Here is a 21,585-nt window from a genome sequence, read left to right as displayed (position 1 = left end):
GCCGGAGCTCCTCTGGCGACCCCGACCTCACCGCCCCGGTCGCCTTTCATCCCCACCGCCGCCTCGCCGTTCGGCGTCGTCCGCCGCCGTGCCCCGTGACCCCGCCGCTAGAAGCTCCAGCCGCCGCCGCCCGAGACCTCCCCGTCCCGCGCGTCTCCCCGTGCCGCCTCCTCACTGTCGCCGGCCACCGTCACCTAGCCGGCCGCCGCAGCTCCGAGCTCGCCGCCCCTCGCCTCCTCCGCTGGATCCCTCGTCTCCGGCCTCCTTCCCCACCGTCTCCGGCGAGCTTCTCCGGTGACCTCCAAATCGGGACTAGATCCACCAACCCGCCGATCCAAACAGCCGCCCCGTCCCCGGATCCGCTCGTCCCGGGTCCGCCCCGTCCAACTTTCCCCGAGGTCCAATTTTCACCAAGTCCCCGAATATTTGCATATTTTTAGCTCCTGTTTATCGCATCATAAGTCTGTGCATACTGCTCCGTTTTGTGCGTGTAATATGTAAAATTGTTCGCCTCGACGAGTACTTCATTTCATTCCATTGCATCATCTTAATTTGAGCTCATCTTGATGCCTGAGTCATCATTGCGAGAGGGCTATGTGATGTTAGTTTCAGATTCTTATCAGAACATGCACTTTTGTCATTTTTGCCATGTTTGATGTGTGCATCCTTTGAGGTTGATGTCTACATGTGTTTTGATCTATGATATGCCATCTTTCCAGAGGTGCAATCCATGTGTTTTTGTGAGTTGTGTGCTGAGTGCATCAAGCTTGTTAAGTAGGATACTTGCTGTTACTGTTTTGCTAGGCTCAATCTATTATTTCATGATGCCATGTAAACCTGCTCCTACTAGTCATTCTATGCATAATCTGGAGATGTTCACTAAGTGTGTTTTGTGATAAATGTCATGCTCTATCCATTCATGCCCCTTTTTGCATTTATAGCTTGTTGTAGCTTGTTGTAATATTGCTCCAAATTTGCTACATAATGTTGCTGTCAGCCTGTTAACATGAAGTTCAGTTTTGCCATGTGTTTTGCTAGTGATCCATGCACTCTATGAACTTGTTCTTGCCATGCTTATCTTCATAAACATGTATTCTTACTGTTTGTTGCCTTTCCATGCCATGTATTGCTCTTTGGTGAGTGGTTCATGCTCACCAACATGCCTACTTATTGTTATTCCTGTCATGTATGAATCTGTCATATAACTTGCCATGTTTACATGGGTGCCATCATATTTTCTGTGCCTTTTTGGCTCTTGGTCAGTAAAGGACTTTTGTTATATGTACTTAGTAGTAGCATGCCATGCCTTTGTTTGCCATGTTAAGTTCCTGTAACATATTGTTTGATAGCTCTAAACATTGCAATCTGATGTTATTTCTGCAAAGTCTGAAACTAATATTATTTGCAATCTTGCCATGTCATTTTGAGCATGTTCTAGTGATTTCTGGAGATAGCTCAGTGTTCATGTTTTGTTATGTTTCACCTGTACATCATGACCATGCCTTTTGTTTTCATATTGAGGTGCTGTAGCATATTGTTTTGATACTTGCAATATGCCTAGCTGCTGTTTTGGACAGATTGTTGCTATAACTTGTATAGAGTGCATGTGTTGAACCGTTATTCCGTTTTGAGTGTGCTTTATATGAAACTTGCTTGATTTTGCATGCAGTTTCATATTATCATGTTGCATCCTTGTTTTGAGGTGTTTGCTTGATGTTTGGGTGCATTTTGCATCAATGCCATGCTTAACTTGTTTTGCTCATATCTTCTAGACCGTAGCTCCGAATTAAATGACCTTTATATGTAACTTGACTAGAATTTCGTGTAGATCATCTTGGTGCATTTTAACTTGCTGTTTAACAACTTGAACATAAGGTTTGTTCAGATCTGGACCAATTTCGAAATTTGCATATCAGGACTTACCGGATTTGTTATATGTTGTTTCCGGCCTCATTTAAACTTGCTTTGATGTGTTGCTCTTGTAGGCATCGTCTCTTGCCATGAGTAGCTTCATGTAGCTTTGTCATGCATCATGCTTGTTGTGCATCATGTCTTGTCTATGTGTGGTGTGTTTACTATGTTGTGTGCTTCTTCTCGATAGTTCCCGTTTCGTTGCGATCGTGAGGATTCGTTCGTCTACGCTTGGTTCGTCTTCGTGGCTTCATCTTCTTCATGGACTCGTTCTTCTTCCTTGCGGGATTTCAGGCAAGATGACCGCTACCCTGGATCTCACTACTATCATTGCTATGCTAGTTGCTTCGTTCTATCGCTATGCTGCGCTACCTATCATTTGTTCTTCAAGCCTTCCAAATTGCCATGAACCTCTAACCTTTGACATCCCTCCTAGCAAACCATTGATTGGCTATGTTACCACTTTGCTCAGCCCTCTTATAGCGTTGCTAGTTGCAGGTGAAGTTGAAGATTGCTCCATGGTGAACAGGATTTTGCTGGGATATCACAATATCTCTTATTTAATTAATGCATCTATATATTTGGTAAAGGGTGGAAGACTCGGCCTTATGTCTGGTGTTTTGTTCCACTCTTGCCGCCCTAGTTTCCGTCATACCGGTGTTATGTTCCCGGATTTTGCGTTCCTTACGCGGTTGGGTGATTTATGGGACCCCCTTGACAGTTCGCTTTGAATAAAACTCCTCCAGCAAGGCCCAACCTTGGTTTTACCATTTGCCTCACCACCACCTACTTTTCCCTTGGGAGTCGCGCTCTCGAGGGTCATCTTTATTTTAGCCCCCCCCCCGAGCCAGTGCTTGTCTAAGTGTTGGTCCGAACTGAGCTGCCTGCGGGGCCACCTTGGGGCAACTTGAGGGTTGGTTTTACTCGTAGCTAGTCTCATCCGGTGTTTCCCAGAGAAGGAGATATGCGCAGCTCCTATCGGGATTGTCGGCGCATCGGGCGGCTTTGCTGGTCTTGTTTTACCATTGTTGAAATGTCTTGTAAACCTGGATTCCAAGACTGATCGGGTCTTCCTGGGAGAAGGCATATCCTTCGTTGATCGCGAGAGCTTATCATGGGCTAAGTTGGGACACCCCTGCAGGGTTTAAACTTTCGAAAGCCGTGCCTGCGGTTATGGGCAGATGGGAATTTGTTAATGTCCGGTTGTAGATAACTTGACACCAGATCCGAATTAAAACGCATCAACCGTGTGTGTAGCCGTGATGGTCTCTTCTCGGCGGAGTCCGGGAAGTGAACACGGTTTCTGTGTTATGATTGACGTAAGTAGGTGTTCAGGATCACCTCTTGATCATTGCTAGCTTCACGACCGTTCCGCTTGCTCTCTTCTCGCTCTTATTTGCGTTGGTTAGCCACCATATATGCTTAGTCGCTGCTGCAACCTCACCACTTTACCCCTTCCTTTCCCATTAAGCTTTGCTAGTCTTGACACCCATGGTAATGGGATTGTTGAGTCCTCGTGGCTCACAGATTACTAAAACAACAGTTGCAGGTACAGGTTTTCTGATGATCATGACGCGAGAGCGATGCTTGCGTGCGTTGAGTTCTTCTTCTGCTTCTTTGATCAGAGGATATGTTCCAGGTCGGCAGCCTGGGTCTAGCAGGGTGTATGTCGTCTGAGCATCTGTTTGTGTTTCATCCGTAGTCGGATGTTGATCTTATGTATGATGATGTTGTATTCGTGTGGCTTTGTATGCCTCTTGTATGTATCCCCATCTATTACGTAATGTTGATGTAATGATATCCACCTTGCAAAAGCGTTTCAATATGCGGGTCTATCCTTGGTGGGACCTTTGAGTTCCTTTTGGATAGGGTCGCATATTGGGCGTGACATGATGCTTTGCCTGGACCAGGCACGAACCAAACGCTTCAGCAGCACACAAGCCTGGCCAGGCAGAAATATTTTACATCTCACGTCCACCACCAGGCAGTACTGAAAGTGCAACTATCCCTAGGTGGTTTTGGTAAATCCTAACAACATATAGCTCATTGAGGTAACATTATTCCAAGATAAATATTTCAGGAAAAGCTCAATGATTGGCATGGCATGGATGACAAAAGTGGACCCCTCAAAATGCTAAGGACAAAAGGATTGGCTCAAGCTCAAAGCTCAAGACTCTACATTTTATATTTTAGTGATCCAAGATCACATTGAGTCTATAGGAAAATCCAATACTATCAAGGAGGGATGAGGTGTTGCTTAATGAGTTTCTTGCTCCATAGTGCTTAGTGATATGCTCCAAAACCCACAACTACTTTCCCACATCCACATATGACCTAGACCAAAAGTCAAACTCGACCCTACCGATTCTTTCTATCCGGCGCCACTGAGTTCAGATGTCATAGCCACTGCCACAAACCCTAGGAAAATCGGTCTCACCGATACGGATCTCGGTCTCACCGAGATGGGATTGTAATCTCTCTGTTTCCCTTCGTAACGTTTCAGTACCACCGAGGTGAGCGATCGGTCCCACCGAGATTGCAATGTAAACTCCCTATTTCCTTTTCGTAACATTTCGGTTCCACCGAAATGAGCGAACCGGTCACATCGAGTTTACCTGACCAACTCTCTGGTTAGCTTATTACCAAAATCGGTTCCATCGAGTTTGTGTAATCGGTCTCACCGAGATTACGTTATGCCCTAACCCTAACCATATCGGTCCTACCGAGTTGCATGTCGGTCCCACCGAAAATCCTAACGGTCACTAGATTTGCTGAATCAGTCCGACCGAGTTTACCAATTCGGTCCCACCGAGTTTGGCAAGTTGTGTGTAACAGTTAGATTTTGTGTGGAGGCTATATATACCCCTCCACCTCCTCTTCATTCATGGAGTGAGCAATCAGACTGAACCTACACTTCCAACTTACCATTTCTGAGAGAAAACTACCTACTGATGTGTTGAGGCCAAGATATTCCATTCCAACCATATGAATCTTGATCTCTAGCCTTCCACAAGTTGCTTTCCACTCAAATCTTCTTTACACTAGATCCAAATCCTATGAGAGAGAGTTGAGTGTTGGGGAGACTATCATTTGAAGCAAAAGAGCAAGGAGTTCATCACCAATGCACCATTTGTTACTTCTTGGAGAGTGGTGTCTCCTAGATTGGCTAGGTGTCACTTGGGAGCCTCCGACAAGATTGTGGAGTTGAACCAAGGAGTTTGTAAGGGCAAGGAGATCGCCTATTTCGTGAAGATCTACCGCTAGTGAGGCAAGTCCTTCGTGGGCGATGGCCATGGTGGGATAGACAAGGTTGCTTCTTCGTGGACCCTTCGTGGGTGGAGCCCTCCGTGGACTCGCGCAACCGTTACCCTTCGTGGGTTGAAATCTCCATCAACGTGGATGTATGATAGCACCACCTATCGGAACCATGACAAAAACATCTGTTTCTCCAACTGCGTTTGAATTCTCCAAACCCTTCCCTTTACATTCTTGCAAGTTGCATGCTTTACTTTCCGCTGCTCATATACTCTTTGCATGCTTGCTTGAATTGTGTTAAGATTGCTTGACTTGTGCTAAGATAGCTAAAATCTGCCAAAGACTAAAATTGGGAAAAGGATAAGTTTTTATTTGGTCAAGTAGTCTAATCACCCCCCTGTAGACATACTTTCGATCCTACAAGTGGTATCAGAGGTTTGGTCTCCATTTGCTTTGATTTCCATAGCTTTTGGTGGTCATAGCCTTGGTTTCACAACCTAGGAGTGTATGGCGTCTAGCGAGGGAAATTATCACCGTAGAGGTCCTTACTTTGATGGTACTAATTTTGCTAGATGGAAGCATAAGATGAAAATGCATATTCTTGGACATAACCCCGACGTTTGGGCTATTATGTGTATTGGCTTGCAAGGTGAATTCTTTGATGGGAGAGAACCGAACCGTGAAGCTAGCGCAGAAGAGTTGAAGATGCTGCAATACAACGCTCAAGCTTGTGATATCCTCTTCAACGGATTGTGCCCCGAAGAATTCAACAAAATCAGCCATCTTGAGAATGCAAAGGAAATTTGGGATACTTTGATTGATATGCATGAAGGTACCGACTCCGTCAAGGAATCCAAGTTGGACGTGCTTCAAAGTCAACTTGACAAGTTCAAAGTGAAGGATGGTGAAGGTGTCGCTGAAATATACTCTAGGCTTGCTCTTATCAAGAATGAGATTGCCGGCTTAGGAAGTGAAGAGATGACCGACAAATTCATCATCAAGAAGATCCTAAGATCTTAGGACGGAAAATATGATATCGTGTGCACATTGATCCAAATGATGACCAATTACAAAGATCTCAAGCCAACGGAAGTCATTGGAAGAATTGTTGCTCATGAGATGTCACTCAACGATAAGGAGGAACTTCACAACAAGTCAAGTGGTGCTTACAAAGCCTCATGTGAAGCCCCCACATCATCAAGTGAGAAACAAACCTTCAATGAAGAATTGAGCTTAATGGTGGAGAACTTCAACAAGTTCTACAAGAGTAGAAGCAAAGAGAGAAGCTCCAAGTCAAGGTCCTATAATGACAAAAGATCTTCTAGTCGAGAGCGTAATTGCTATAATTATGGAAGACCCGGACACTATTCCAATGAGTGTACAACACCCTACAAAAGAAGAGAAGAATCACCCAAGAGGAGAAGTAGAAGAGAAGAATCACCACCAAGAGAGAGGAGGAGTAGAGATGATCGTTATGAACGAAGAACATCTCGGAGAAGCAAGGATTCGGAAAGGAAGGACAAATCATCAAGAAGCTACACAAAACAAAGACATCAAGCTCATGTTGGTGAATGGGTATCCGGCTCCGACTCCGACAATCACTCCGAGAGAAGCTATCACTCCGACTCCGAATATACTCAACATGAAGGTGTTGCCGGTCTAGCACTCGTGTCAACCAACTCCTGTGACATATTTGATTCACCAAATGAAGGACTTGGAAGATGCTTCATGGCTAAAGGCCCAAAGGTAACACACCCCGAGTATGTTGATTTCAATAGTGATGAAGATGACTTGCTAGGTGATGATGATTTACTTGTTGACAACTCTAGTGATGAATACTATGATGAAACGTCAATTAATCATGCTAATCAAGATAAAACGAATGAAAATGATAAGGAGAAGATTGAGATTCTAACTAAAGAACTAAACACTCTTAAGTTAGCTCATGAAACTATCTTAGAAGATCATCGAGAACTCTTAAGGACTCATGAGAAGTTACACTTTGAAAAGCTCAACCTTGAGCAAGAGCATGAGTTCTTAAAGGCAATCAATGATGATCTTCGTAAGAAAAGCTCTTCTTACATTGCGAAGCGTTTACTATTATCTACTTACATGCCTCAAGTCAAGTCTATTAACAAGAACAAGAAGGATTCTTCCTCTAGTAGTAACAATAATCATGCTAAATCCAATGTTGTTGCTTCTAGTAGTTCTCTTGATTCCACTAATGATTCTCTTAGCCAAGTTACACTTGAGCAAGAAAATAGCTTATTGAAGGGAATTATAGAAAAAGGTGTTTACAAGAGCCTTGCCGGGAGTAAGCAATTTGAGGAAATTGTACGCAAGCAACGAAGGCACCGGAAGGACCAAGGTGTTGGTTTTGAACGAAAGTTCAATTCCAATGGAGTTGAGTGGGAAGAAGATCAATACCCCAAGATGAAGTTTGTTCCTCAACAAGAGAATTATGATCCTACTTCCTTCAAAGGGACACAAGCCCAAGATGATCTTCCACCACAAGACCACAAGCAAAAAGGCAAGGACAAGCTTCAAGAGGAGATTGATGTATTTGAAGAAGCTCCTAAGGCCTTGGTCAAGTGGGTTCCCAAGACTACGTCAAGTTCTACTTCATCAAGTATGACTATAACTCCAAGGATTCCCATCAAGATGATGTGGATCCTGAAGAAGAAGAACTAGAGAGTTCTTGAGGGTGACTCCGCCAACATATTTCACTCATATCATTTTGGCAACAACAAGTGCAATCAACCTTCACATCTTGCACTAGTTCAAGGAGTCACAAACCCTCTTGTTGGTAAGACAAGGGACAAGGTAACCTAATGCTTTCATAGACATCATCTTATGTGTGCATCACTCTATGTCTATGGATATCTTTGTTTATTCCTTGTGGGACTAACCCGTGTAGGTATTGAAAGTGCAACTCACTCAGAAGGATTGCTCCAAATGATCTACATCAACATTGAGCATCCACATCTTCAACAACTACTTGAAGTCATCATCGACAAAACTCAAGCTTAGTTCATCCCTCTTAGGGGGGATCTCACATCTAGGGGGAGCTTTACTCTAAGAATTGAGTCAAAGCAACTCTAATGGTGTGAACACATCAATGCATTATGTAAAAGTGGTAACCCCACTTGAGTTTAAACGATGAGTATGACCTATGATCAAATGTTCTCATTTGACTCCTAAGTCAATATACTCATATATAGATGACCTAGTAATCGCAAATTGCTTGATAGATGCTAGAATTGGTTGTGCATGCTTTGCCACATATTTCATTTGCCATTTTATTGTGTGAGCATGTTGGTTGCATATTTTACTCATTCGAGGACATCCACTTGTTGCTTTGGTTGATTGGTTTCTTTTTCTCTTGCCAAGTGGATGGACAAGAATGCCTAAGAACCTTCTCTAGCTATCTATGCTTTTCTTGTCTCAAACTCTATTCATGCTACATCAAAAAATTTGATCAAGTCAGATTCGAACCACTCTGTGTGAGGAGCACTCGGAGTCCCCGATTTGTCATAGACTTAAACTTCCAAAACTTCTTTGTGCGTTTCGGTCTGACTGATTCTTCCATTTCGGTCATACCAAGATCACTAAGTCGATCTAGGTTTTCAATCTCGGTGCAACCGATTTGAACTTTTTGGTCACACCGAGTTGCTGTAACTGTTAGCAGTTATGCATCTTGGTGCCACCGAGTTGTTCCACTCGGTCACACCGATAGGGTCGGGCTATATATACCCACGGGCAAAACTTTGGAAATTTTCTTCGAACTCTTTCGCCCGTGCTTGGCCTGCTCTGCCTCCAGGGTCTCCGGATCGTCCTCCTCGTCGCCAGCTGCCTCCAGCCGCTAGTCTCCGCCGCCGTCAACAGAAATCATCCCTGTCGTTGTGGCCGTAGCGAGTTCATCGCCGAACTAGGGTATGGACTCGATCACTATGCTATCCCCATCTGATTCCTAGCACATTGTGTTCTCCATGAATCTTGCCATGATTGAAACTATCTTATCTTGTCAAAACACTCCGTAGATTAGAGATGAATTGAAAATTTAGGGTTAGGTTTCCGCCGAAACCATCTCGGACCCACCGAGTTGTAGAACTCGGTACCACCGATTCGGCTAAGGCCATTGCACATGTAATTCTCAGTCTAACCGAAAATCGCAAATCGGTGTGACCGAGTTCAGGACTTTGTGAAACCCTAGCAGTCTTGATGCCACCGAACTGTGACTCGGTCTGACCGAGTTCACTAGTTTAGGTTCTAAAAGCTGCTTCGGTATCACCGAGTTTACAAATCGGTTGATCCGAAATGCTTTCTGTGGAAAACTAAAACTAAGTTTTTGACTCATTCTTTTGCAAAAACCTCTGTATTTTGTGATGCTCATCCACTCTATCTCATCTAAATCTATTCACAGGGTCTGCAGTCAGTGTTTGCAATATGTCTGATCAAAGTGACAGCCGGAACAGGGAAGAGGAGCAGGCTCAAGTGAGTGGGGGCACTAGTCCCTCAAGCAGCTATGATGAGGGTAGCAGGAGCACCCCAAGCAACTTACCCAAAGCTGCCACCAGGGCCAGAAAGAAGAAAACCTCAGAATCTGAGGATGAAGACTATGTGGCTGTTGAGGATGAGGCCACTTCCAAGAAGAAGGTGCTCAAAAAGGAGTATGGCACAGATGCTGCCACTAAGCTAGGAATGCAGAAGAAGGCACCTGCAAGAAGGATTCCCACTTCCAAACCTAGGAAGGTTGCCACTGGGGAAACCATGAAGTTTACCATTGAGTCAGAAGATGAAGTTGTTGGCCAAGACAAGAAGAAAAAGAGAGTCAGAACCACTACTGCCAAGGTTCTTGGCAATCCCTCTATGAGGAGAGACTCTGAAGAAGAAGAAGAAGAAGAAGAAGAGGTTGCTGCACCAGCACCCAAAGCTCAGAAGCTTGTGGGTGATGCCATCAGGACAGGGGCTGCTTCATCAAAGCCCAAAGAAGCACCCAAGGCTGCCTCCAAGCCCAAGACTGCACCTAAGAGGAATACCAGGAACATATCTGCTGCTGAGAAGAACAAGGCCCCAGTGCCTGAAACTGTTGCTGAAGAGGAAGATGATGAAGAGCATGTCTTGATAAAATTGAAGCCAAAAATTCCAGATCATAATGATGCCCATCCTGTGGCTGAGAACATGGAGCTGAGAAAGGATGCAGACCTCAGACAGTGGAGGTTGTCTGATCCTTATGCAGTCAGGAGGAGAACTGTTGTTGACTACAGGTTCCACACAAAGGAACAACATGATTTCTATGAGACAATGACGCTGGACAAGAAGCCAATAGTGTGTGACATGAGGTGGGTGTACTGGAAGTACATGAAGGAGAATGAAGAACACTATCCTGGTGTGTATGACAGCTTTAGTGCTTGTGGAGTGGCATACTTTGTTGGGCAGAAACTCACAAAGTGGAATGATGAGCTAATAATGCAATTCTACTCCACAACACACTTCTATCCAAATGGCAGGATAGTATAGATGTCTGAAGGTACTAGGTACCAATCATCAATTGAAGAATTGGCTAATATGATCAAATCACCTAAGTAGAAAGAGGATGACTTGGATGTCTATGCCAAGAAGAAGATGGATCACAACACTATGGCACATATGTACAAGGAGATCCCAGATGCTGCTGTTGAAACACATAAGTTTGGATTAGTACATTACCTTCTGTCAGGACTGCCAACCATCAACTGGATCCTTAGGCACACTCTCTTTCCCAAGTCAGGTGACCACAACATGATCAGAGGCCATGCAATAAATCTGCTACACTTATTTGATGTGCCACAAAAGTTCAAGGTCATGAGTCTTATAGTTGAAACTATCAAGAGGACAGCTGCTGATCAAAAGAGAAGTTGTGGGTATGCCCCACAGATCCAGGAGCTGATTAACTCCAAGATGGGCACTAGCACATACTTGTTGGACAAGGATCGCATGCCTATCTATCCAGACTTTGAGGACAACCAAGTGGTTATGGATGAAGATGAACCATCTTCTGTGCAAGCACAGGCAAAGAAGGAGAAGGCAAGGACACAGAAGGCTACCAAGATGCCAACAATGGAAGAGGCATCTCAGTACTTTTTGAAGAGCAAACGGGATCAGCTTGGCTACTTGATTACATCCACTCTGAGGATTGAGAAGGGGCTGGCCACCTTGACTCAAAACCAGGAGAGCCTGGAGAGGACCATGGAGCAGAAGTTCTATGACTTGGATGTGAAGGTAACTGAGATCCAGTCTGTTGTTGAGCAACTCCAAGATGATATGCAGGAGAGGAAGGGCAAGACAACCACTGAGGCATTTGCCAGAGTGCCTAGAGCTCAGAGATTAGATGCAGTGCCAGTGACAGACACCGGAGCCACTTCATCTGCACCAGCTACAGCCCCAGTGCAACCAGCTCCAGCACCTACTCCTCCAGCTCCATCGACATCTACTGAAGTCTTCGTCCAAGGAGCCATCTCTACACCACCACCTGAAGATCAAGCCTGAGAGACGATTTAATGCTATGCATTTTCTATGAACTTTTTGGTAACTTGTTGCCAAAGGGGGAGAAAAATGTATAGATCATAGGCTTCGAGAGAGAGTGTTGCTTTTTATTCTCTCTTGCTTTGGTGGTTGAACTTTATTTGCTTGTTTGAGATACTTTATGTCTATGTGATACTTGGATGATCATGTGTTTGATCATATGCTACATTTATGCTTGTTGGATGACATTATCCTTTTATCTCTATATGATCATTCACTTTGCTTGGTGATGAGTGCATGTATTCAATTATTATCATTTTTTTAGCGCTCCACCAAGATGTATGTGACACGGAAGAGTAACCCATGAGCCTAACTCTTTGTGCATTTGCAGTCCAAAGCAAATCTTAAACTATTCACAAATTTAGGGGGAGCTCTTGCTTATCACATACTTCTCAAAGCGACAATGTTTTTCACTCTTATTATCATTTCTCGAAGATTTGATCTATATGTTGTCATCAATTACATAAAAGGGGGAGATTGAAAGTGCAACTATCCCTAGGTGGTTTTGGTAATTCCTAACAACATGTAGCTCATTGAGCTAACATTATTCCAAGATAAATATTTCAGGAAAAGCTCAATGATTGGCATGGCATGGATGAGAAAAGTGGACCCCCCAAAATGCTAAGGACAAAAGAATTGGCTCAAGCTCAAAGCTCAAGACTCTACATTTTATATTTTAGTGATCCAAGATCAATTGAGTCTATAGGAAAAGCCAATACTATCAAGGAGGGATGAGGTGTTGCTTAATGAGTTTCTTGCTCCATAGTGCTTAGTGATATGCTCCAAAACCCTCAACTACTTTCCCATATCCACATATGACCTAAACCAAAAGTCAAATTCGGTCCTACCGATTCTTTCTATCCGGCGCCACCGAGTTCAGATGTCATAGCCACTGCCACAAACCCTAGGCAAATCGGTCTCACCGATAGGGATCTCGGTCTCACCGAGATGGGATTGTAATCTCTCTGTTTCCCTTCGTAACATTTCGGTACCACCAAGGTGGGCGATCTGTCCCACCGAGATTGCAATGTAAACTCCCTATTTCCTTTTTGTAACATTTCGGTTCCACCTCAATGAGCGAACCAGTCCCACCGAGTTTACCTGACCAACTCTTTGGTTAGTTTATTACGAAAATCGGTTCCACCGAGTTTGTGTAATTGGTCTCACCGAGATTACGTTATGCCCTAACCCTAACCATATCGGTCCTACCGAGTTGCATGTCGGTCCTGTAGGACCTTGAAGTATGTCTAAAGGGGGGTGATTAGACTACTTGACCAATTAAAAACTTAACCTTTTCCCAATTTTAGACTTTGGCAGATTTTAGCTATCTTTGGACAAGTCAAGCAATCTTCACACAATTCAAGCAAGCATGCAAAGAGTATATGAGCAGCGGAAATTAAAGCATGCAACTTGCAACAATGTAAAGGGAAGGGTTTGGAGGATTCAAACGTAATTGGAGACACGGATGTTTTTGTCGTGGTTCCGATAGGTGGTGCTATCGTACATCCACGTTGATGGAGACTTCAACCCACGAAGGGTAACGGTTGCGTGAGTCCATGGAGGGCTCCACCCACGAAGGGTCCACTTAGAAGCAACCTTGTCTATCCCACCATGGCCGTCGCCCACGAAGGACTTGCCTCACTAGCGGTAGATCTTCACGAAGTAGGCGATCTTCTTGCCCTTACAAACTCCTTGGTTCAACTCCACAATCTTGTCGGAGGCTCCCAAGTGACACCTAGCCAATCTAGGAGACACCACTCTCCAAGAAGTAACAAATGGTGCGTTGATGATGAACTCCTTGCTCTTTTGCTTCAAATGATAGTCTCCCCAACACTCAACTCTCTCTCATAGGATTTGGATCTGGTGTAAAGAAGATTTGAGTGGAAAGCAATTTGTGGAAGGCTAGAGATCAAGATTCATATGGTTGGAATGGAATATCTTGGCCTCAACACATCAGTAGGTAGTTTTCTCTCAGAAATGGTAAGTTGGAAGTGTAGGTTCAGTCTGATTGCTCACTCCATGAATGAAGAGGAGGTGGACGGGTATATATAGCCTCCACACAAAATCTAACTGTTACACACAACTTGCCAAACTCGGTGGGACCGAATTGGTAAACTCGGTCGGACTGATTCAGCAAATCTAGTGACCGTTAGGATTTTCGGTGGGACCGACATGCAACTTGGTAAGACCGATATGGTTAGGGTTAGGGCATAACGTAATCTCGGTGGACCGATTACACAAACTCGGTGAGACCAATTTTGGTAATAAGCTAACCAGAGAGTTGGTCAGGTAAACTCGGTGGGACCGATTCGCTCATTTCGGTGAGACCGAAATGTTACGAAAGGGAAACAGGGAGTTTACATTGCAATCTCGGTGGTACCGACCGCTCACTTCGGTTAGACCGAAACGTTAGGAAGGGAAACAGAGAGATTACAATCCCATCTCGGTGAGACCGAGATCCCTATCGGTGAGACCGATTTGCCTAGGGTTTGTGGCAGTGGCTATGACATTTGAACTCTATGGCGCCGGATAGAAAGAATCGGTATGGCCGAGTTTGACTTTGGGTTTAGGTCATATGTGGATGTGAGAAAGTAATTAAGGGTTTTTGGAGCATATCACTAAGCAAGAGGCTCACTAAGCAACACCTCATCCCTCCTTGATAGTATTGGCTTTTCCTATAGACTCAATGTGATCTTGGATCACTAAAATGTAAAATGAAGAGTCTTGAGCTTTTGAGCTTGAGCCAATCCTTTGTCCTTAGTATTTTGAGGGATCCACTTTCATCATCCATGCCATGCCATTCATTAAGCTTTCCTGAAATAATAGTCTTGGAATAGCATTAGCTCAATGAGCTATATGTTGTTATGAATTACCAAAACCACCTAGGGATAGTTGCACTTTCAATCTCCCCCTTTTTGGTAATTGATGACAACATATAGATCAAAGCTTCGACAAATGATAATAAAATTGAAAAACATCATCGCTTTGAGAAGTATGTGATAAGCAAGAGCTCCCCCTAAATTTGTGCATAGTTTAAGATTTGCTTTGGACTGCAAATGCATAAGGAATTAGGCTGATGGGTTACTCTTCCATGTCACATACATCTTGGTGGAGTGCTCAAAATAATAAAGATTCAATACATGCACTCATCACCAAGCAAAGTGAATGATCATATAAGGATAGGTAAGATAATATCATCTAACAAGCATAAGTGTAGCTTATGATGAAACACATGATCATCAATGTCTCACAGATAATAGGATAGTATCTCAAGCAATCAAAAGCAAACAAAGTTTAACCACCAAAGCAAGAGAGAACAAAAAGCAACACTCTCTCTCAAAGCCTATGATCTATACATTTTTCTCCCCCTTTGGCAACAAGTTACCAAAAAGTTCCTAGAAAATGCATAGTACTATATCGTCTCTCAGGCTTGGTCTTCAGGTGGTGGTGTAGAGATGGCTCCTTGGACGAAGGCTTCAGTTGATGTGGATGGAGCTGGAGGAGTTGGTGTTGGAGCTGGTTGCACTGGAGCTGTAGGAGCTGTAGCTGGTGCAGATGAAGTGGCTCTGGTGTCTGTCACATGCACTACAGCTGATCTCTGAGCTCTAGGCACTCTGGCAAATGCATCAGTGGTTGTCTTGCCTTCCTCTCCTGCATGTCATCATGTAGATGCACCACAACTGACGTAATCTCAGTTATTTTGACATCTTGATCATAGAGTTTTTGTTCCATGATTCTTTCCAGGATCTCCTGGTTTTGAGTTAGGGTGGCCAACCCCTTCTCAATCCTCAGAATTGATGCTATCAAGTAACCAAGCTGCTCCTGCTTGTTCTTCAAAAAGTACTCAGATGCCTCCTCTTGAGTTGGCATCTTGGCAGCCTTCTCTTTCTTTGCTTTCTCCTTCTTCTCTTGAGCTTGTACTGATGATGGTTCATTCTCATTCATCACAACTTGATTGTCCTCAAATTCTGGATAGATAGCAAAATGTTCCTTGTCCAGCAAGTATGTGCATGTGCCCATCTTTGAGTTAATCAACTCCTGAATTTGTGGAGCATATCCACAACTTCTCTTTTAGTCTGCTGCTGTCCTCTTGATAGTCTCAATCATGAGGCCCATGACCTTGAATTTCTATGGCACATCAAACAAGTGTAGCAAGTTTATAGCATGGCCTCTGATCATGTTGTGGTCACCTGACTTGGGCAATAGAGTATGCCTTAGGATCCAGTTGATCGTTGGCAGCCCTGACATAAGAAAATGAACTGACCCAAACTTATGTGTCTCAACTGCAGCATCTGGGATTTCCTTGTACATATGAGCCATGGTATTGTGACCCATCTTCTTCTTGGCATAGACATCCAAGTCATCTTCCTGCTCCTTGGGTGCATTGATCAGATTTGCCCATTTCTCAATGGTTGATTGGTACCTTGTACCTTCAGACATCCAAACTATCCTGCCATCTGGATAGAAATGTGATGTGGAGTAGAATTGCATAATGAGCTCATCATTCCACTTTGTGAGCTTCTGCCCAACAAAGTCCGCAACTCCACAAGCAATGAAAGTGTCTTGCACTCCAGGATAGTGTTCTTCATTCTCCTTCATGTAGGTCCAGTCGACCCACCTCATATCACACACTATAGGCTTCTTGTCCAACAGCACTGTCTCATAGAAATCCTGCTGTTCCTTTGTGTGGAACCTGTAATCAACAGCAGTCCTTCTCCTGATAGCATATGGATCTGACAACCTCCACAGTCTGAGTCATGCATCCTTTCTTAACTTCATGTTCTCAACCACAGGATGAGCATCATTGTGGTCTGGAATCTTTGGCTTCAGCTTCCTCAGGACTTGTCCTTCATCATCTTCCTCAGCAGCAACTTCAGGCACTGGGGCCTTGTTCTTCTCAGCAGCTGGTATACTCCTGGTATTCCCCTTTGGTGCATTCTTGGGCTTGGGGGCATCTTTGGGTGCTTCTTTGGGCTTTGATGTTGTAGCCCCTGACTTTATAGCATCACCCATCAGCTTTTGTGCCTTGGGTGCTGGTGCAGCAACCTCTTCTTCCTCTTCTCCTTCCATCATGGAAGGCTTTCCAATCACTCTCGCCATGGTCTTTTTGACCCTTTCCTTCCTCTTCTTTCCTTCTGCAGCTGGCTCTTTGGGATCAGGTTTTTCAGGTACTTGTGTTGATCCTCTGACCTTCAGCGTAGGTGTCCTCTTGGCAGGGACCTTCCTATTAAGTCCAGGCTTTGTGGTCTTTGCTGAGCCATACTCCTTTTTGATCACTACCTTCTTGGAAGTAGCCTCATCTTTAGCTGCCACATAGTGCTCATCCTCAGAGTCTGAGGTTCTTTTCTTCCTTGTCCTGGTGGCAGCTTTGGGCAAATTGCTTGGGGTGCTCCTGCTGCCATCATCTGAAGTGATAGAGGGACTAGTGCCCTCACTCATGTGATTGTGCTCTTCTGACTTGTTCTGACTGTCACTTTGGTCTGACATGCTGAAAACACTGACTGCTGACCCTGTGAATAGTTATAGATGAGATAGAATGGATGAGCATCACAAAATGCAGAGATTTTTGCAAAAGAATGATTCAAAAACTTAGTTTTATTTTTCCACAGAAAGCATTTCGGATCAACCGATTTTCAAACTCGGTGATACCGAAGCAGCTTTGGAACCTAAACTAGTGAACTCAGTCAGACCGAGTCACAGTTCGGTGGCATCGAGACTGCTAGGGTTTCACAAAGTTCTAAAATCGGTCACACCGATTAGCAATTCTCGGTCAGATCGAGAGTTACTAGTGCAATGGCGTTAGCCGAATCGGTGGGACCGAGTTTTTCAACACGGTGGGTCCGAGATGGTTTTGGCGGAAACCTAACCCTAAATTTTCAAATCGCATCTATTCTAAGGATTATTTTGACTGGATAGGAGTGTTTCAATCGTGGCAAGAATCATAATGAACACAATGTGCTGAGAATCAGACGAGGATAGCACTGTGATCGAGTTCATAGCCTAGTTTGGCGTTGAACTCGCTACGGCGGTAACGGCGGAGAAGAAATCCGTTGACGGCGGCGGAGACCAGCGACAGGAGGCAGCTGGCGACGAAGTCGACGATCCGGAGACCTGGTAGGCAGAGCGAGCTATGCACGGGCGAAGAGGTTTGGAGAAAGTTTTCCAAATTTTTCCCGTGTGTATATATAGCCCGACACTGTCGGTGTGACCGAGTAGAACGACTCGCTGGCACCGAGATGCATAACTGTTGACAGTTACAGCAACTCGATGTGACCGAAAAGTTCAAATTGGTTGCACCGAGATTGAAAACCTAGATCGACTTAGTGATCTCAGTAGGACCGAAATGGAGGAATCGGTCAGACCGAGAATCACAAAGAAGTTTTGGAAGTTTAAGTCTATGACGAATCGGGGACTCCGAGTGCTCCTCACACAGAGTGGTTCGAATCTGACTTGATCAAATTTTGTGATGTAGCATGAATAGAGTTTGAGACGAGCAAAGCATAGATAGCTAGAGAAGGTTCTTAGGCATTCTTGTCCATCCACTTGGCCAACGAAAAGATTCCAATCAATCAAAGCAACAAGTGGATGTCCTCGAATGAGTAAAATATGCATCCAACATGCTCACACAATAAAATGGCAAATGAATTATGTGGAAAAGCATGCACAACCAATTCTAGCATCTATCAAACAATTGGCGATGACTAGGTCATCTATATATGAGTATATTGACTTAGGAGTCAAATGAGAACATTTGATCATAGGTCATACTCAAAGTTTAAGATCAAGTGGGGTTACCACTTTTACATAATGCATTGATGTGTTCACATCATTAGAGTTGCTTTGACTCAATTTTTAGAGTTAAGCTCCCCCTAGATGTGAGATCCCCCCTTAGAGGGATGAACTAACCTTGGGTTTTGTCGATGATGACTTCATGTAGGTGTTGAAGATGTGGATGCTCAATGTTGATGTAGATCATTTGGAGCAATCCTTTGGAGTGAGTTGCACTTTCAATACCTACATGGGTTAGTCCCACAAGGAACAAAACAAGAATATCCATAGACATAGAGTGAAGCACACACAAGATGATGTCCATGAAATCATTAGGTTACCTTGTCCCTTGCCTTACCAACATGAGGGTTTGTGACTCCTTGAAATAGTGCAAGATATGGAAGTTGATTGCACTTGTCCTTGCCATAATGATATGAGTGAAGAATGTTGGCGGAGTCACCCTCAAGGACTCTCTAGTTCTTCTTCTTCGGGATCCACATCATCTTGATGGGAATCCTTGGAGTTGTAGTTGTACTTGATGAAGTATAACTTGACGTAGTCTTGGGAACCCATTTGACCAAGGCCTTAGGTGCTTCTTCAAATGCATCAATCTCCTCTTGAAGCTTGTCCTTGCCTTTGTTCTTGTGGTCTTGTGGTGGAAGATCAACTTGTGCTTGTGTTCCCTTGAAGGAAGTAGGATCATACTTCTCTTGTTGAGGAACAAACTTCGTCTTAGGGTATAGATCTTCTTCCCACTCAACTCCATTGGCATTGAACTTTCGTTCAAAACCAACACTTTGATTCTTCCGGTGCCTTCCTTGCTTGCGTACAATTTTCTTGAATTGCTTACTCCCGGCAAGGCTCTTGTATACACCTTTCTCTATAATTCCCTTAAATAAGCTATTTTCTTGCTCAAGTGTAACTTGGCTAAGAGAATCATTAGTGGAATCAAGAGAACTACTAGAAGCAACAATATTGGATTTGGCATTATTATTGTTACTACTAGAAGAAGAATCTTTCTTGTACTTGTTACTAGACATGACTTGAGGCATGTAAGTAGATAAGAGTAAACACTTGGCAATGTAAGAAGAACTTTTCTTACGGAGATCATCATTGATTGCCTTTAAGAACTCATGCTCTTGCTCAAGATTGAGCTTTTCAAAGCGTAACTTCTCATGAGCCCTTAAAAGTTCTTGATGATCTTCAAAGATAGTTTCATGAGCTAACTTAAGAGTGTTTAGTTCTTTAGTTAGGAGCTCAATCTTCTCCTTATCATCGTCATTCGTTTTATCTTGATTAGCATGATTACTTGACGTTTCATCATAGTATTCATTACTAGAGTTGTCAATAAGTAAATCATCATCACCTAACAAGTCATCTTCATCACTATTAAAATCAACATACTCGGGGTGTGTTACCTTAGGACCTTTGGCCATGAAGCATCTTCCATTTCCTTCATTTGGTGAATCAAATATGTCGTAGGAGTTGGTTGACACAAGTGCTAGACCGGCAACACCTTCATCTTGAGTATATTCGGAGTCGGAGTGATAGCTTCTCTCGGATTGATTGTCGGAGTCGGAGCCGGATACCCATTCACCAACATGAGCTTGATGTCTTCGTTTTGTGTAGCTCCTTGATGACTTGTCCTTCCTTTCCGAATCCTTGCTTCTCCGTGAGGGTCTTCGTTCATAACGATCATCTCTACTCCTCCTCTCTCTTGGTGGTGATTCTTCTCTTTTACTTCTTCTTTTTGGAGAATCTTCTCTTCTTTTGAAGGGTGCCGTACACTCATTGGAATAGTGTTCGGGTCTCCCACAATTGTAGAAATTGCGCTCTCGACTAGAAGATCTTTTGTCATTGTAGGACCTTGACTTAGAGCTTCTTTCTTTGCTTCTACTCTTGTAGAATTTGTTGAAGTTCTTCACCATTAAGCTCAATTCTTCATTGAAGGTTTGTTTCTCACTTGATGATGTGGGGGCTTCACATGAGGCTTTGTAAGCACCACTTGACTTGTTGTGAAGTTCCTCCTTATCCTTGAGTGACATCTCATGAGCAACAATTCTTCCAATGACTTCCATTGGCTTGAGATCTTTGTAATTTGGCATCATTTGGATCAATGTGCACACGGTATCATAATTTCCATCCAATGCTCTTAGGATCTTCTTGATGATGAATCTGTCGGTTATCTCTTCAATCCCTAAGCTGGCAATCTCATTTGTGACAAGAGCAAGCCTAGAGTACATTTCAGCGACACCTTCACCATCCTTCATTTTGAACTTGTCAAGCTGACTTTCTGGCACATCCAACTTGGATTCCTTGACGGAGTCGGTACCTTCATGAATATCAATCAAAGTATCCCAAATTTCCATTTCATTCTCAAGATAGCTGATTTTGTTGACTTCCTCGGGGCACAATCCGTTGAAGAGGATATCACAAGCTTGAGCGTTCTATTGCACCATCTTCAACTCTTCCGTGCTAGCTTCACGGTTCGGCTCTCTCCCATCAAAGAATTCACCTTGCAAGCCAATACACACAATAGCCCAAATGGCAGGGTTATGTCCAAGAATATGCATTTTCATGTTATGCTTCCAACTAGCAAAATTAGTACCATCAAAGTAAGGACCTCTACGGTGATAATTTCCCTCGCTAGACGCCATACTCTCCTAGGTTGTGAAACCAAGGCTATGACCACCAAAAGCTATGGAAATCAAAGCAAATGGAGACCAAAGCTCTGATACCACTTGTAGGACCTTGAAGTATGTATAGAGGGGGGTGATTAGACTACTTGACCAATTAAAAACTTAACCTTTTCCCAATTTTATACTTTGGCAGATTTTAGCTATCTTTGGACAAGTCAAGCAATCTTCACACGATTCAAGCAAGCATGCAAAGAGTATATGAGCAGTGGAGATTAAAGCATGCAACTTGCAAGAATGTAAAGGGAATGGTTTGGAGGATTCAAACGCAATTGGAGACACGGATGTTTTTGTCATGGTTCCGATAGGTGGTGCTATCGTACATCCACATTGATGGAGACTTCAACCCACGAAGGGTAACGGTTGCGCGAGTCCACGGAGGGCTCCACCC

Source organism: Triticum dicoccoides, chromosome 2B, assembly GCF_002162155.2.
Source record: "Triticum dicoccoides isolate Atlit2015 ecotype Zavitan chromosome 2B, WEW_v2.0, whole genome shotgun sequence".
NCBI classification, from domain to species: domain Eukaryota; kingdom Viridiplantae; phylum Streptophyta; class Magnoliopsida; order Poales; family Poaceae; genus Triticum; species Triticum dicoccoides.
Note: the sequence above shows the minus strand (reverse complement) of the source record.